General features: G+C 42.6%; 1 long non-coding RNA gene across 1 annotated transcript in view; it reads left to right on the top strand.

The window, feature by feature from the left end:
* LOC132653479 (uncharacterized) overlaps positions 1–17,996 on the top strand; it is a 53,021-nt gene extending 35,025 nt beyond the window's left edge. Inside the window, exons 4-6 of the long non-coding RNA XR_009591208.1 lie at positions 16,676–16,845; positions 17,530–17,618; positions 17,728–17,996. This is a non-coding gene — a long non-coding RNA (uncharacterized LOC132653479). The remainder of the gene's footprint in view (positions 1–16,675; positions 16,846–17,529; positions 17,619–17,727) is intronic.
* Positions 17,997–18,346: the final 350 nt, after the last annotated feature.

The following is an 18,346-nucleotide window of genomic DNA, read 5'->3' as shown; positions in this document are numbered from 1 at the left end:
TAATTGGATCCTAGAGTAGCAAGGGGCCAAGTGGCAGCGCTGAATCATCAAAGGCAAGGTGAGTGTACTTATGGAAAGGGACCGTATAGCCGAAGTAATGTTTATAATAGTGTAAATTGTATAGACCTTTGGCCCTGGCTATTAATCATGGTGTTCCCAGGGATGAAATAGGTAGGACGCCTACTATGTTCTTGCTTGATATGCATAAGCATAAAAATTCCAGAACAAATTAATGAAGGGCTGACTTAAAATGCAGCAACAGTGACTCAGGGCCCATTATCCAATTTCCAGACTTGTGCCAGATTATAAATACAGAACCCATTTAATGGAGAGAAGGCCAGGCTGGGTCCCCTTCAGGAAGACCATGTTACAACACTGAACAGTTTTACTATGAATCTTTCCCCCATCCTTCCCCAACTATAATTTTTTTTGCCCATCCTTCCCCAAAGGGATCCATGTTCTCTTGTCAGGATGACTTTCTTAGGGAAAAGGAAATAATCAGACAATTCAGGGGCTACTAGAAACTAATTCTGAATTTGACATGGATTTCAGGAGCCCCCTCTCCCCCCAAAGCACCATGGCCTTACAGTTAAAGTAATAACAAATGAAAGTCAGATGATCTATGGAGTTTTAGCCTAAGTCTGACTCACAGTGGGTCTAGTGGATCCTCAGATTCATGCTCTGGTCATTTTCTTTGTCTCAGAATGTGCATTTGGAATATCCATAGTGGCTCCCTAACTGGTGGATTGAGGAGGAAAATGGAAGCCGTTAGAGCAGCTTCTAACAGGGAAAATAGAAAACCCAAAATGGTATTGCCTTTCTAGAGGGATCAACATCTAGGACCAGGAAGATGCTGGGGTGGTGGTTCCCACCACAACTCCTCTGACTGTTCTATGTGGTCTGCGCAGAAGACAGATGGATCGTGGGGAACGACAGTTGATTATCACAAGCCTAATCAAAGGATGACTCTAATTACAGCTTCAGCATTATGTGGCTTCTTTACTTGAGCAGATTAACACATCTCCCAGAATGCAGCTATTGATCTCACAGTTGCTTTTCTCTTGATTCTTCCTCATAAGTACTACCAGAAGCAAGTTGCTTTTAGCTGGCAAGGCCATCAGTACACCTTTATTAGTTCATTAATTCTTTAGCCAGTGTCATATCTTAGTTTGTAAGAGATCTTGATTGTCTTGTCTCTTCCCAGAGCCTCATGCTGGTCCATTGTATTGATGACATTATGCTGATTGGATCAAGTAAGCATGAGATAGCAACCACTTTGAACTAGTTGGGAAAGCACAAGCCTATCAGAGATGGGAAAGAAATCCAACTAAAATTCAAAGGCCTCTTCTTTACTAACATTTCTAAGAGTCCAGTGGTATAGAGCATACAGGAGTATTCTTTTTTTTTCTGAGATTGTATATTTTTCTTTTATTGAAAGGATTTTTCATATAATATGTTATGATTATAGTTTTTCTTCTCTCTACTCCTCTCACTTCCTCCCCACCTCTTCTACCATTCAGATCCACACCCTATCTGCCTATCATTAGAAAACAAACAGGATTCTAGGGATATTGATAAAATGATAAAATAAAAACAAACATAGAGGAATATGACAAAATAAACAAGCAGAAGAAAAAGAGCCCAAGGCATAAGTATATATCTAAATATATATAATATATTGTATATCTATGCAGAGACCCACTCATATATAAACACCAAAATCCCAGAAAAACACCAAACCAGAAGCCATACTATTTATATGAAAAGAATCTGTAGTATTAAAAAGAGGGGAAAAAAAAAGAATTTTAAAAAGAAAAATCACCAACATGACACTATGAGACAAGAAACATCCATAGATGCTGTTTTGTTTGTTTTCTGTTGGCCATCTATTGGCGGACAATTACCCTTAAGGGTAATTTGTTTCCCAAGGTAGACCATTGGAGAAATCTGAATTTTCATCTGCCAGTGGTTATCATCGAAGACTGCTTATGGATTAGGGATTGGGCAGGTGTCTGCTTCTCCTTTCAGCTCTAGGATCTTATATGATGCAGACCCGTGCAGGCCCTGTTCATGCTGCTTCAGTCTCTGTGAATTCATGTGTGTGTTGGTCCTGATGTGTTTACAAGGCGCTGGTGTCCTCCATTCCTTCTGGCTCTTACACTCTTTCTGCCTCCTCTTCCTTGGAATGCCTTGAGCCCTTATGGGAGGGATTTGATGGAGACATCCTGCTTAGGGCTGAGTATTGTGAGGTCCCTCACCCTCTGCATGTTGTCCGGCTGTGGGTCTCTGTATTTGTTCCCATCTGCTTCTCTAATGATAGCAGAATGTCATTAGGAGTCAGCATTTTATTACTACTTTCCTTTAATAGAACACTAGTATTTGGTTTTACCCTAGATTCCTGGACTATCTCGTCTCTTTTAGCTTAAATTGGTTTTATCATGGAATCTACCCCTGCCCACACACACTCATCTATTGTAATTGAAAGTTCTTCCAGGTATAGTAGTTTGGAATGGCACTTAGAGTTTGTAGAACGTCTGTCCCAGCCCTTCTGGCTTTCAGAGTCTCTATTGAGAAGTCAGGTGTTATTCTATTAGGTCTGCCTTTATGCGTTATCTGGTTCTGTTCTCTTGCACCTTTTAGTATTCTAGTATTTAGTGTTTGATTATTATGTGCTGAGGGGGATTTCTTTTCTGGTGCAGTCTATTTGGCGTGTAAGCTTCTTGTACCTTGACATGCACCTTCGTCTTTAGGTGAGAGAAATTTTCTTCTATCATTTTGTTGAAAATATTTTCTGTGTCTTTTACTTTGTTTTTTTTCTCCTTCCTCTATTCCTATTATTTGCAGGTTTGATTTTTCCATAGCATCCCAGGTTTCCTGAATGTTTTGTGACTGGAATTTTTGAGATTTAACATTTTTTTTTGACTGATACATTCCTTTCTTCTGTTTGTTTTCAATGCCTGAGATTCTCTCTTCCATCATTTGTATTCTCTTGCTGATGCTTGCCTCTGAGGTTCCTGTTGGGGTTCCTAAACAAATTTTTTTTTTTCATTTACAAATTTTCTTTAATTTGTATTTTCTTATTTATTCTGTTTCTACTTTCAGGTCTTGAGTTGTTTCATTCATATCCCCCTACTGTTTGTTTGTGTTTTCATAGATTTAAGGGATTTATTAATTTCCTCTTCAGGGACCCCTGTTATATTCACAAAGGCTATTTTAAGGCCCTTGTGTTGTACCAAGTTGCATTTTTCAGTACCTCCTGTGGTAGGACTGCTGGGCTCCAGTGGAGACGTATCTTCCTGGCTGTTATTGACTGTGTTTTATACTGGCATCTAGGCATCTGGGGTTAGGATGGTTGTAATTCTAGGAGTTGATATGTGGTGTTGTGTTTGTTGTGCAGGTGTTTTTTGTTTTGTTTTGTTTTCCCATTGGTTTCTGTTGCTCTTTCTAGTTCTTAGGAGGGTGTGGTAGCTGTGTGTTGCCTGGTAGGAAGTTCTTCTGGGATCTTGCCAGGTGTGGACACTGGGGATTCTGGGTAGCCTGTGTGTCTAGGTATTGGGAGCTGACATTTAGGAATGAGGATCAGTTAGAGAGGAGGAGTGCCGAAGGGGTCCACAGGAGAGAGGGAAGCAGGGTGTTCCTCCAGGATCTGCTTAGTCCTCTGGGAATGGGGGCAGAGAGTGAGGGAGGCCACACCAGCAGTCTGCCACAGAGCTGGGGTGGGACTGCGGCTGGATTTAAAGGAGAGGAAGGTGACGATCTGAACCTCACCTACCTGCCTTGCTGGCCAGCTTGCCACCATTATGAACATCACAAAACTTAGTTGGTCAGCTTCAATTGGGACGCAGCCTATCCTTCACTTGGTGTGTTACTCTAGCCCATATACCAAAAAAAAAAAAAAAAAAAAAAGGAGAGAAATACTAATTTTGAATGGGGTCCAGAATAAGAGAAGGCCCTTCAACAAGTCCAGGTCACATCTACCATATGATCCAGCAGACCCGATGGTACTTGAGGTGTCAGAGACAGAGAGAGATGCTGTCTGGAGCCTTTGGCAGGCCATTATAGGCAAATTGCAAAAATGCCTTAAGATTTCAAAGCAAAGCTTTTCTTTATCTGCAGACAAATTATTCTCAATTTGAGAGACATGTTTTTGAGTCTTAGTGGAAACTGAATGCTTGACAATAGACTACTAGTTATCACGTGACCTGAGCTGTTCATCATGAGTTAGGTGTTATTTGACCCACAAACCTATAAATGTGGATTATATAGCAGCAATCCATCATCAAATGGGGGTGGTAGATACAGGACCTCACTTAGGCGGGTCTGAAGATACAAGACGTTACCAAATGAAGTTACCAAACTGCCTACGGTTCCTACCACTGTTAAAACGCTTTCTGTCCCCAAGTGTGTACCCAAGTGTGCGTGTGTTAATTCTCTGCTTTCTGTTCTTGACTGTGGATGTGTTGTAACCAGCTGATTCAAGTTCCTGCTGACTCACTTTCCTCACAATGATAGACCGTTACTAGGATTGTGGGCCAAATATGCTGTTCCTCCCTAGGTTGCTTTTGTTTTATCAGAGCACCAGGAAAAGAACCTAATGTGCATTGTTCTCTAATGATATACACAATGGCTTGGTTTTAGAGTGGCAATGCTCACTTTTGTATGTGTTCTTGATGTCATGTGTCACCCTAACCAGAGGCTAAACCAAGAATTCACTTTCTCTTGGACTTGACTCTCCCACACTGTGAGCCAAGTAAGCCTTTTATGTTTATAAATTGAGTTGCCTCAGCCATTTCCTTATAGTAAAGTAATGCTGATTGATACAGCTATATTCTGTGCAATTTTAAATAAACTACCGTACCAAGCAGATTACTCATATTTCTTGGCACTGAAAATATTTCAAAAATTATGAATTGTCATTAATTTTATCAAGTACCTTTTAGTTCATCTATTGAAGTGTTGAATGATGTTTTATTTGATATATTAATGTGTTGAATTATACTAATTAATTTTGTAACATTTTATCAACATTGTAGTCTTTGAATACATCCAATTTTGTTAGATTTATTAACCTTCTTTTAATATATTACTAGATTCATGTAGGTAGCATTTTGATTACAACCTTTTTTTTAGTACAGAAGAGGAAATAAACTTTTATTTAAAGATCTGTAAAGAGTTAGGAATACTGCGCATACTAATTATTTTTATCCCACAGCCATTCTTTGAAGACGTTTTTGTTTTATTTTATTTTAATTAGAATACAAAGCAATGGGTTCCTTCATGGCATTCCACACATAGTTGGTTTTGGTTGACCAGCAGCTTGACTGCCTGTCTCTGATTCTGCATATACCTTTTCATTCTCATTATTCCCCTCTCCATTTCATATCATAGATGTTCTCTTTCCTTCTCCACCACCCTTTCTTAAAGCCTATTTAGTTTTTTTTTTTAATCAATGTTTAGAAAAGAGGTAGAAATATAGTGTTGTTTGTAGTATCCTTTCTGAGTAAAGTTGATGCTCAGTTCAAGAGGTGAGTGAGGAAGAGAAGGAATATAATTAGAATGATTATATTCCTTTCATCATATGAAATCCAAGTGTAGAGTCATCTGGGCTTGTAGACAGTACTGGGGAAAGATTTTGACTTCTGATTCAGTTTATATAATGATCAGAACATACCATATTTTCCCCCTCTAAATTTCAGGATTCATTTATACTCTTTATTAGGCTATTCCCTTTTATTTCCAAGTGCATCCTTGTTTTCTGCTGTCAGGCCAGCTCCAGGACTCCTCAGCTTGTCTCTTTTGTTTTCGGCTTCCTAGTGGGCTATATGGTGGAAGACCTTAGAAAGAGGTGAGATGCTTAATCCTCATTCAGAAAGGCAAACGGGACAGGCATCAGAAGAGGGAGAAAACAGGGAACAGGACAGGAGCTACCACAGAGGGCCTCTGAAAAACTCTACCCAGCCAGTTATCAAAGCAGATGCTGAGACTCATAGCTAATCTTTGGGCAGAGTGCAGGGAATCTTATGAAAGAAGGGGGAGATAGAAAGACCTGGAGCGGACAGGAGCTCCACAAGGAGAGAAACAGAAATAAAAATCTGGGCCCAGGGTCTTTTCTGAGACTGATACTCCAACCAAGGACCATGCATGGAGATAAGAGGTGAAAGATAACAAGGCGGTGCTCACTGAGAACCTTGCACCTGTGAGGCAGCAATAGTTCTACCCTTTGGATTCTTTCCTAGAACCAGCCTGTGCCTGTCTCTTCAAAGGTGTAACGTACCTCTTCTGAGGTCTGAGTTTCAGCTTTCCCATTCTCATGATCTCCAGTCCTATTCTTTCCTCAGTGATGTAGACTCAGATCCCTAGAACTCCCAAGCTTCTCAGTTGGAGAATGTCAGCTGTTTCTTTGCCTTCCAGCACTAGCTATAGTAGCTGCTGTGCCTGGTCATTGCCTTTATGACAGCCAGACTCCTTCCTTGTACTCCAAGAGTCATTGCCCACCTCAGTGTTTTCTTATTACTATACCCAGTGAAGTCCTTTTTCTGCCTTGGACACTGAGAGAATACTTGGTAATGAAAATAGTCACAGGAAAAAGATCATTCCCATGTCTGGGTTGGGTTTAGTTTCTTCCTCACATAACCTCATGCAGAACTCCTTGCTGCTGGCAATGGTGCTGCATACTAACCCACTGCATGCAGTAGGAATAGGATAACCTGTCACCTGTAGTTACTTGGAACCAATGCCTGAGGACACTGCGGTTGAATAATGTGGCAGTAATTATAACAACACCTGCAAGTGTGGTGGAGAGCAATGGCTGCTTCCATTTACATCAGAGAATTTATAATGGACAGTGGCAAGCTCAGATTCAACCAGACATTACACTTCTGTTTGAGATGCTTTTTTTCTGTTGGATAGGGCTTATCTTGATGAAAAATTAGACCTGGATTTTAACTGTGTGGATTGCTGAATCATAACATAATTTGAAGTTGACAGTCATACTAGGTTTCTGTCTTGGCCTTTTGAAACTGAAATTATGAACCCTCTAGTCTCTCTAAGCCTCCCTTATTCTTAGGAGCAGCCCCATGTTCTAGGGCTTTGTTGGAGACAGTAATAATAACTGCACAGTGAAGATGCCTGGATAAAGGATGTCAATTTCCTCAAGCTTTTTTAATCTGATCTAGAAAACCTTGTACATTCCAAAACGAATGCAAGATAGTGTTCATTTACATCAGCATGCATCAGGTGAAATGCATGTGGGGATTAATTCCTTAGGTATAAAAATGAGGACAGAATGTAAAAGGGATGAAGTTTTGTTGATTTGGTCCCTGTACCAACAGAGATGATGTTTCTGATACTAGAGGTGGTTCTGCCAATACTTGCTATTTATTGAAACTTTGACTCTACAGTAGCTATCCAGTGAGGCTATAATGAAAAATACTGACTCCAAATGACTGATGAGATAGGAATCTTAGAATAGATAATCACTAGCAAACTGCTTATCCTTTCTCACACTTAACCCATGCTTACTACAGCCTTTAGGAAGCCCTGGGAGCCCTCCCTTTTATTAAGGGGAAGATAACGAGTTACAGTAGTGATAGGAGCATCAGCATCCTTGAGGCGTCACGGTGGCTTTCTGTGTGCACATGAGGATGTGCAGCTACTAGATATTCTGCCCTCTGCTTCCCATGAGGACAGGAGGAGTGAGGCTAAGCATTATTTCCAAATAGTCAGATGTAATTGCTGAAATGGGCAGTAGAGAGAAGAGAATGGGAGAACATTTTAAGAAGCAAATAAAAGCAGAGAATAAAGAAGAGGAAATAGTGCTTCCTCAAGATGCGGCTATACCACTCCTAGGTGTATATCCAAAATGTGCTCAAGTACACAACAAGGACATTTGTTCAACCATGTTCATAGCAGCTTTATTCGTAATAGCCAGAACCTGGAAACAACCCAGATGTTCTTCAACGGAGAAATAGATACAGAAATTGTGGTACATTTACACAATGGAATACTATTCAACAATTAAAAACAAAGAACTCATGAAATTTGCAGGCAAATGTTAGGATCGAGAAAAGATCATCCTGAGTGAGGTATCCCAGAAGCAAAAAGACACACATGGTATATACTCACTTATAAGTGGATACTAGACATATAATATAGGATAAACATACTAAAATCTGTACACCTAAAGAAGCTAAGAAGGAGGACCCTGGGTAAGATGATCAATCCTCATTCAGAAAGACAAATGGGATGGACATTGGAAGAAGAAGAAAACAGGAAACAGGACAGGAGCCTGCTACATAGAGTCTCTGAAAGACTCTACCCAGCAGTATATCAAAGCAGATGTTGAGACTCATAACCAAACTTTGGGCAGAGTGGAGGGAATCTTATGAAAGCAGGGGGAGATAGTAAGACCTGGATGCTCCATACAAAGAGCAACAGAACCAAAATATCTGGGCACAAGGGTCTTTTCTGAGACTGATACTCCAACCAAGGACCATTCACGGATATAACCTAGAACCCCTGCTCAGATGTAGCCCATGGCATCTCAGTATCCAAGTGCATACCCTAGTAAGGGGAACAGGGACTGTCTCTGACATGAACCTCAGGTGCTCTTTGACCATCTCCCCCTTGCCAGACCACAGAGGAGGACAATGCAGCCAGTCTTGATGAGACCTGATAAGCTAGGGTCAGATGGAAGGGGAGGAGTACCTCCCCTATCAGTGGACTTGGAGAGGGACATGGGAGGAGATGAGGGAAAGAGGGTGGGTTTGGGAGGGAATGAGGGAGGTGGCTACAGCTGGGATACAAGGTGAATAAACTGTAATTAATATTAAAAAATAAAAATTTAATAAAAAGTAATCATAAATGACTAGCATGTACTGCAGCACAGAGGTGGTTCTGTAAACAAAGACAGAGAGCAACATATGGGGGAAACATATTCAGCTGTCCTCTCTGTTTCCACCTCCCTAGGGTCTCTTCTTACCCACTCACTATCATTTTTCTAGTTTTATGACATAAACATTCTGGTACCTACTTAAATTTGAGGTCTGCTTATGAGAGAAAAACGTAGTATTTGTCCTTCAGAGTCCAACTTCTTTCACTCAACATGCTCATTTCCAGGTTAGGGTTTCATTTTTGAGAGGGCAAAGTTTTCTGTCTCTCTTGGAGCAAAGCATGGCATGGTAACTGCATTCTGTTTCTAGTCAGTGAGATATAAGTGAATGTATAAAGCAGAGCATATGAACTGGCGGTGGCTCCTCCTTCTCCACCTTTTGTGGTATGTGTGCATGCATGCCTGTGAGCACTTGAGCATGAGTGCCTGTACCTGATGTTGCCATTAGGTGTCTTCCTTAATCTCTCTCCACATTATACTCTGAGGCAGGGTCTCTTGCTTGAATGCATAATGGAGTCATTTCTTCAGATCCCTCTGGTCAGGCTCCTTGGAAGAACCTGACTCACCTTCCATTCTTGCCACCTTTTCTTCTCATGATCTATAACACAGACTCAGTGGCTCCAACTCTACAACCATCTTAGGCCCAGCCTTTATTGAGTAGAGCAGTGAAGTACTAGAGAATGAATATTCCAATTTGCTCAACATGGTACGGCAGGAGAGCGTTTCTTGAGATGACAGAGTTGTATGTGTCTGGTAGAGGAAACAATAGACGGAGACAGAGGGGTACTTAGCAAACAGTGTGATGTCCTCTGCTGGAGCTCCAGACCTCATAAAACATGCCTAGCAAAATAATATTTTTGAGAAACCATATCTTTCCCTTGGGATATGTGGGAAGTCAGTGAGAGCATACTGTAAGAAAATAAGAACAAGAAGAAAAGGTTTAAAAGTTTCTCATCCCTCATAAGTCTAGGACTCCACCCTATGACCTTAATACTTGACCTAAGCTCATGCTTTACCCTTAGAAAATATAAGAGGCACATGTGGACTCAGAGGATGGTGAGAAGTGAGATTCTACGGTCAGCACCTATTAATGGTTAGACCGTTCCTAAATGGCGTCACATGATCTACCTGAATTCTAGGGACACCTGACTTTCCCAGAATGCCTAGAAACTTTGATGGGCATGTTTTCTTTTTCTTTTAGGTGTAGAGCCTTATACTACCCATGTTCTGGTAGCTTTCTCCCTAACTTTCCAACCAGTGTCTTTGGCCTTGACAGAGTCATTTCACTTGTGACAGTGCTTGAAGCTCTAAGACTTGCCTCCGTGCTATCAAAACCAGCAGGGAAGTGTGGCTGTGTCAATGATTCTGTCAATCACTGGTGTGTATGGCTGGGGCAGCAGCCCAGTTGGTAAAGCGCTTTCCGTGAAAGCATGAGGACCTGAGTTCAAGTCCCAGAACTGAAGCAAAAAGCTGGACTTGGTGGTGTGCTTTTCTAATTCAAACTCTGGACTAAGGGAGGTAGGCAGAGCCCTGGCGCTCACTGGCCGGCCAGCCTAGCAAACTCCGGGTCTCAAAACACAAGGTGGATGGTTCCTGAGGACCTGAACACACCCATGCACACACAAACACTGGTATGGATGTAGCGTGTAATATCTACAGGGGGGAGAAATGATCAAAGGAATTAGAAAGACCGCTGTGAAAGTGGACAGTTGGTTCCCGAGGCCTTCATTCCTACTGTTTATCTCTTGCAAGACAAGACTTGCCAGCTTTGATTTCAGCTTGCTCATGCCAGGTTATGCCAGCCATGTGACTTCTGCACCTTAGAGGAACTCTTGCCAGTTCTCTGTTGTTATCTTCTTGGTTCACAGAAAATCTGAAGGAATCAGGCCTGGAGGGCTACCCAGGAGCTACAGGCAAATTGCCTTGCATTCATCTTTATTCTTTCTGTATCCCTGCTTTTATTCACAGGGTGGCTGTGCTCAGCTGTGGACTTCCCTGTCTACCCTAAGCTCTGACACTTCTAATGTCCTCCCCTCTGTACCCTTCACCATAGCATAGATCTCCCTTTGATGTAAAACACACTTGACCTATTTACTTCCTTGTCAATGAGTAATGTAAGCCCTCGCAGGGCCAGGCTTTTATCTACCTGCCTTGTGCACTGCTATTTCCCTAAGTGCCAAGGACAAAGTCTGACACACAGTAGACACTCGATATCTATTTGATTACTGAATAAATGAACACCTTTCAGTTTGCAGCTGTCTATTAGCAAAACAGACTAATAAGGGCATCTGTTTTTAGCATAGGGATGATTCAAACATTTATTCCTAGGTTTTGCAAAGCACTTTCTGACTGTTTTCTCTACCTCAACTTTATGCTCAGCCCTTTTTCCTTTTTCTCCTTCCGTCCTTTCTTTCTTGCTTTCCTTTCTTACCTTCCTTCCTTCCCTTTTTCCTTCCTTCCTTCTTTCCTTCTTTCCTTCCTTCCTCCCTCCCTCCCTCTTTCTCCCCCCCTCTCTCTCTTTCTTCTTTCTTTCTTTCTTTCTTTCTTTCTTTCTTTCTCTCTCTCTCTCTTTCTTCTTCTTCTTCTTCTTCTTCTTCTTTCTTTCTTTCTTTCTTTCTTTCTTTCTTTCTTTCTTTCTTCTTTCATGTTCTCCTGTATCCCAGGCTGCCTGTGAACTCTCTATATAGCTGAGGGTGTCCTTGAACTTCTGATCCTTCCTCCAGCTCCCAGGTGCTGTTGTGATTACAGACACACAGTGCCTAACCCAGTTTTTGTGTGTGTGTGGTAGGGATCAAATCCAAGGCCTCATGCATGCTAGACGAGCATTCTACCAAGCGACCTATGTCCCTAAGCCTCCCACGTTAACACTTGATACTTTATCATGGACTCCATTATGAGGACTCAGGAGGGAAGAGATTTGTAAGCCTATTGAGAAATACCAGTGAGCAAATGTGGCCATGAGAAGAACAGCGTACTGAGGGTTGAAACTTGGTGTTTTGACTGTGGAGAGGGCTGCCTGTGAGCGGCAAGAACCTGATTTAATTCATTTCAGCTTTGACATTCACAGGTTTGGGAGCAATTTTCAAGGTCCCTGATGTGTTCTGATTCATAACTCTTGTTGATTATGGATTTGACTTGCCCTGAGTCTTGGCCACATGTTCTTGGCTTAAAAGTTAAAAAAAAAAAAAGCAACAAACTAAGAGGGAAAGAAAAAAGTAGGTAAGTAGGAAAGAGATGTGAGGCAAGATTCCACCAAAAGACCAGGAAGCAGAGCCTGGAAGCTTCTAGACTCCTCAAGAGTCTGTTGCACAAGGAGTGGGCCCTGATCTCAGGCTAGACTTTCTTCGGTGCATGTTAGCTGGCATTTTATGAGGGAGTGCCACTAAGAAAGAGACACAGGGGCTCCTTGTTGCTTAAAGGAAGCCCACTGGCTAGCTGTGAGACAGGTTGTCTCTCATGCTGAGCACCAAAGGAGCAGGAGCAAGTAGGACTGAATCCACCCTACCTGGAAGCATATCACAGCACTGAGACATGCGTTGTTGAGTAAACTTAGAAAAGTCTGTGTGTATGTGTGTGTGTGTGTGTGTGTGTGTGTGTGTGTGTGTGTCTGTTTGTATCACTGAGAGGTGAACCCATTCCTCAGGCATACCAGGCTAGCATTCTGTCACTGAGCTCCATGACCCATACCTGAAAAATTGTTTTGTTTCTGTTCTTTCAGGAGCCATAGAATTTGCTTTAGAAATATAAAGAGGGATGGAATGAACACAGTCTTCGAAATGTGGGTGTGAGTGTGGTGGCACGGAGCAGAAAGTTGGCAATAGGGAATCCCCTGGTGTGGGAATTCCCTTGGGCAGGGGTGACACGGAAGCATGACTAGGTTGTCTGGTTGTGGGATGGCTTAAAATGCCAGGGTTTGTTTAAACTAACAGGGAAGTGTGTGTTCACTGCAGGCATTTGGGGGAAAAATTAAAGCCTTATAATGGAGCATTTCATTAATGGAATATGCATATTTGTCTGAGTCTGCAGAATCACAGGGAAGCAGCTTGAAAAGGAGCCGCAGGGCCTTGAGGCCAGAGGCCCTTGAGAGGGTGGACTCATTGTCAGATCCCAGGAAATTGAGACTGTTCGGGGTGAGGGCATGGAGACAGTGAGACGTGAGGATGGTGATTAATTTGGTGTCGGATGTTTTTAAAGGACCAGAGATGTCTAGTCTCTCAGTGAAGATATAGCAAGGCTGGGTGAGCACAGGAGTCGCTGGCCTGAACCCCTGGGAGAGAGTGCAGGTTAGCTCTCTCAGGACGCTCACCGCTGAGGGCTGTGGGCTTCAGCACAGACTTTAGGGAGATGCAGATAGAGCAGGCCTCCAGAATGGAAACTATTCAGTGTAAACCACTTCACAGTGCACAGTCATGTAGAGAGAGAGGGGATTATGACGCAATCCCCACTCTAAAGATGCTGTGACTTAGAAGCTTGCTTCATGACACAGAGTAGATAAGCTCTCATAATGACAAAGATATCTCTGATGTCTGCACATAGTCTGCTACAATACAAACTTCCTCCTCTGATTAACTAAGAAAGTGGATCTCCCTGGGACAAGGTTCCCCAGAGAAAGGCTCACGAGACGTAGATAATTCCAGTCCCACAGTCAATACTGGGCAGTCACCACAGAGCATATGGGTTAGTTTTATGACTCAAGGATTAAAAAACATGGGCAGTTTATTTGTATGACTAATAGAACCACAGATGGCAGAGCATGGGAGGAAATCTAACGTAAGGCCAAAATCCCGAAATATCTTAATGTGTAATGAAAGATAATCAAGTTTTATTGTGATTTATTACTGGAATATAGGTGACACCCTGGGTTTGAGGTCTAACCTCATAAATAAAAATAAAAAGTGACCTCATTTTTTTTTCTAGCTTCATGAATGTAAAATCAGCAAATGGAGTTGTAGGTATTTATGGAATACAATGTGATGTTAAATATATGTATATATTGCAAAATGATTACTAGAGTAGATACTGGTAAATATTAGCCATTACTGATTAATATGCTCATCAACTTGTGTAGCTCTTACCATACCAGGACACTTTCAAACAGGATACACTGCAATCAACTATTGTCACCATGCTGTGACACAGCTCTCTAGACTTCATCCTTGTTTAACTGAAACTTTGTGCCTTTTGACCAATTTACTTCCAACCTCCTACACCTCCAGCTGGTACAAACCACCATTCAAGAAATGACTTTGTATCCAGTCTTCCCTGTTTGATGGGAATGTTTAGTCATCAGGAGTAGATAATGTATATGCAATGCTCTCCTATGGTCAGGTAGAATAATAAGAGCTCCTGGAGTTAATGATTACTTAGCACCTCTGTGTGCAAGACCATGCCTGTCCCATCCCTAGACTCAGCCAGTCATTACAGACACCCATGGACTCCAGCAGTTACTATCACCCTTGCCTCCATTTTACAGATGAACAAACTAAAGCTTAGAGATTTTTAAAAGGAAATCACTACAAAAGGATAAACAACGAAGCTGAAGTACACAGGACTCACAAAGCCCCGCTGACTACATAAATAATGTCCTAAGCTGGGGTGCCTTGGGATGCTTACCGAGATCCAGGACCTCTGTCTCTTAAGTTTGATCTCTGGTATTTGCAGGGCATGAACTGGATACGGGCATTGGTTTGCTCTAAGATACCCTATGGGAGACTCATATACACACTATAGAAATTATAGAATGTATTGATTTATACTGTGAACAGTATCTGAAAGTAGATTGTTACTAGACCATGGAGGATCTCTTGTACGAAGGCCAGATTCTAATCATTTCCTAGGTGAGGATGATGTCGGGGCATACCCGCTGATAACATCGGAAGAATTACAGCAATGATGGTGTGTTAGTTACTTCTCTTATTGTTGTGACAAAATACTTTACCATAATCAACTTAAGCAAGCAAGAGTTCATTTTGGATCTCAGTTGAGGCTATGGTCCATTGTGGTGGGGAAGCAGCTGGTCATGCTGTATTCAGGAAGAGACAGAGAGAGTGAGAGAGAGGCGGGGGTGGGGGGAAGATGCAGCCAGATCTCTTCTTTTCATTTAGTTTAGGATTCCAGCCCATGGGATGGTGTGATCCAAGCTAAAGAAGGATCTTCTCTTCTCACTTAAACCTTTCTAGACATCCACATACAAAGCACACTCAGGGATATGTTTTGATGGTGAATACAAACCCGTGTCAAGTTGACTTAAGAGTGGCCCATGATTTCTCTTCTCTCTGTAGGTCCTTTGTCTCTCCCCCACCCCTCGTCTTCCCAGGTCTGTCCTCTGAGAGACTCCACCCAGCAGCATATTGAAAAAGATGATGAAACTAATAACTAAACATTGGGCAAAGCCTAGGGAGTTATGTGGAAAAGTCTGGTGAAAAATAGAAAGTACTGAAGGTGATAGGAGCTCAACAAGAAGACTAACAGAACCAACCAACCAGGGCCCAAAGGGGATTTCAGAGATGGAAGCACCCGCCAAGGATCATGCATAGCCTGGAACTAGGCTCCCTACACAGGTGTAGCAGATGGGCAGCAGATGAGCCTTCATATGGATTTCTTAGTAAGGGGAGCAGGGGCTGTCTCTGACATGGATGCTATTGCCTGCTTTTTGATCACTCCTGCCCGGTGGGGCTGCTTCAGCAGGCCACAGGGGAAGAGGACAAACTCAGTCCTGATGCAACTTGATGATGTGGAGTGGGTGGGTAAGAGGGGCTCCTCTTTTCTGAAGAATAGAGGATAGGGAAAGAGGGAGGGATGGTGGGTCTGGGAGGAGAGGAGGGAAGGGGCTATGCTCAGGATGTATACTGAATAAATAAATTAATTAATTAAAAAAAGAGTAGCCACTACAAGCTCACCCTTGTTCATGTGACAACCGAACATATCACTTTAAACTATAAGGTTCCATGCATGGCATCTAAATTCTCATGTTTATCTCATAATGTTCAGTAGTCCCAAGACTATTCAAAAGTATCTGTCCTGAAACTTGGACAATTTCATTATTGTGGTCACATAATAAAATTGAAAATACAAGTTTACAAACTTCCAACATACAATGGCAAAAGTAAACATTTACCATCCAAAAAGGAGGAATAGGTCATACATACTAAGGAAAGATCATACCAAAGCAAGACTGAAACCCAGAATGGCAAACCCTAAGTCCAGCAGCTCATGTCTGGTATCTGGGGCTCCTGATGGAATAATCTGGGTTCCAGTGACCTTGGACAGCTTTTTCTTTCCAGCTGTACCACCTGTAGCACAGGCAGCGTATCTTATGGTCTCACTCTACTCAGTGCCTGTGGCTTTTCTCAGTGCACGGTAGCACACGGGTGTACAACTCTGAGGAGAGTTCCGGTCCTGTGTCAGGCACTGTTGAGGATGGTAAAGTCACTGGAGTCTAGTCCATACCTTCAAAGTGGTTACAGCTAGTTGAAGATACAAACAAGCAGGGAGGTGCAGGACTCCATGGTGATGGCCGCCACACACACACACACAATGGAGTGTCTGGGGGAACTCAGATAGTGCTTTTCACTGGTGGCTTAGAACTGGGCCTGGAAGAATAAGAAGCCATGGTTTGTCTGGGACTAGGCTAGAACACAAGTGTGAGACTCAGTGAAGGCAAGCCCACCAGGGTTGTTTAAGTGCCTTAGAATTAGAGAAGACTTGAGGTGTCCCTGTCTGAAGACTGGCAGAAATGAAATGCGGGTAATAGTCTTAGCTACTTGCCTGCTGTGGTTTGAACAGGTGTCCCCACAGGCTGTGAGTTGAAGGGCTGGTGGCCACGATGTTGCTCCTGAAGGATGATGGCATCTTCAAGAGGCAGAGCCTACCAGAAAGTCTGTACGTCATTGGAAACACGCCCTCAAAGGGGACCATGTGTCCATCTTCATTCTCTTTTGCATCCTGCCTATGAGGTAAGTGGCTTTGCTCCCCAATGTATTTCTACCAGGATGGTCTGCCTCACACAGGTCCCACGCAATCGGGCTTATCGGTCCTGGATAAGAAACTCCAAAATTCTGAGCCAACTAAACCCTTTTCTTAAATATTTATTTTTATATTTTTCATTATGTGTTTATTGTTTGTCTCTTTGTGTGTATATGTGTGTATAAGGGAAGTGCCTGTGGCAGCCAGAAGAAGGTGTCAGATCCTTTGGCACTAAAGTTACAGGCAGTTGCGGGTGCTGGGACTCAAACTCTGATCCTCAGGAAAAACAGACGTGCTCTTAACTGCTGAGCCATTTCTCCAACCCCAAGCCTTTTCTCTTTATAAGTTAAATATCTCAGGTATTTTGTTAGAGTGATGGTGATTAGCATTCACACCAAGCATTTCTAGGTTCTGAATAGATGCAGAGAATAGAGATAGACAGGAAAGGATCACATAGAGAATAAATTCCCGTCCTTGCTCTCCAGGGGCCCTGAGGAGAACTAAGAACAAATGCAGGCTTTGAGGATATAGGTCATATATTGCTAATTTTCGTTGTTGTTGTTAAATGTTAGTTTAGGAGTAGGGTGTCTGACATGTAGTCAGTGCTCATCTGCTATCCACTGATTATTTTTGTAAGTCCATATGCATGCACTCATTATTTTCTTATAATGCAGAAACAGATACGTGATAAGTGAAGGTGAATGCAAAGCATACCCTGGTTGCATGACGAAGAGCAAGAGAGCTGAGATCAAGAGGCCACTGGGTAACGGCTTGGCATGTCAGGGTGGGCTCAGGAGAGGGGCCATCTGCAGTGTTCTTGGCTGCCTGCCCTTCACATCTCCTTTCTCCATCTCCTCCCCTTCTTGTTCCAGTGGCCAGGGACTGAAAATCAGCCAGAGCAGCACTGGAAGAGCTCTGCAGACGAGATTAAAAGCAAATCAAAGAAGAAAAATTGTGGCTCAGTTTATGTCTCCCTAATTAAAACCCCGCCAGTCTCCCTTCTTTTTCTTTCCAGCTAATGTTACACTAACGAGCTGAGTTTAGTGGCATTTATGTAGATAAAAGTCCCAATGATTGATCTCAATGGCTTGTTAAAATTAGTTTCAGTCCACCATATTGATTTAATTCCATTGCTTGAAAGTGCTAATTAATAATGATAATAAAAGTGTCTTGGCCCATTATTATCAGCGAGCAGGCGGGGCTGCAGCGGATGGGGGGGAAGACTCTCTTGTCTTAGTGTCACTTACTTTGACTCGGGGTGGCCTTTGAAAGCTGCCTGAGGGGGACAGGAGACTGGCGGTGGGGGTGGATTGCTTTTTTTTGATGCAAGGGCTCCTGGTGGCCATGTTTGGATCTATCTGCTAACCTAGTGTGAGCTTGAATGCTAAGAGAGGACCCTCCACTCCCTCTAGAGCTATAAGGGGATCTGAGCAATTCTTTAAGGAGGTCTATTCTGGGGGGAAGGGCAGGGTCAAGAGCACATCATTGGGG

This window comes from Meriones unguiculatus, chromosome 4, assembly GCF_030254825.1.
Source record: "Meriones unguiculatus strain TT.TT164.6M chromosome 4, Bangor_MerUng_6.1, whole genome shotgun sequence".
NCBI classification, from domain to species: Eukaryota; Metazoa; Chordata; class Mammalia; order Rodentia; family Muridae; genus Meriones; species Meriones unguiculatus.
Note: the sequence above shows the minus strand (reverse complement) of the source record. Positions and strands in the feature narration are given on the sequence as shown.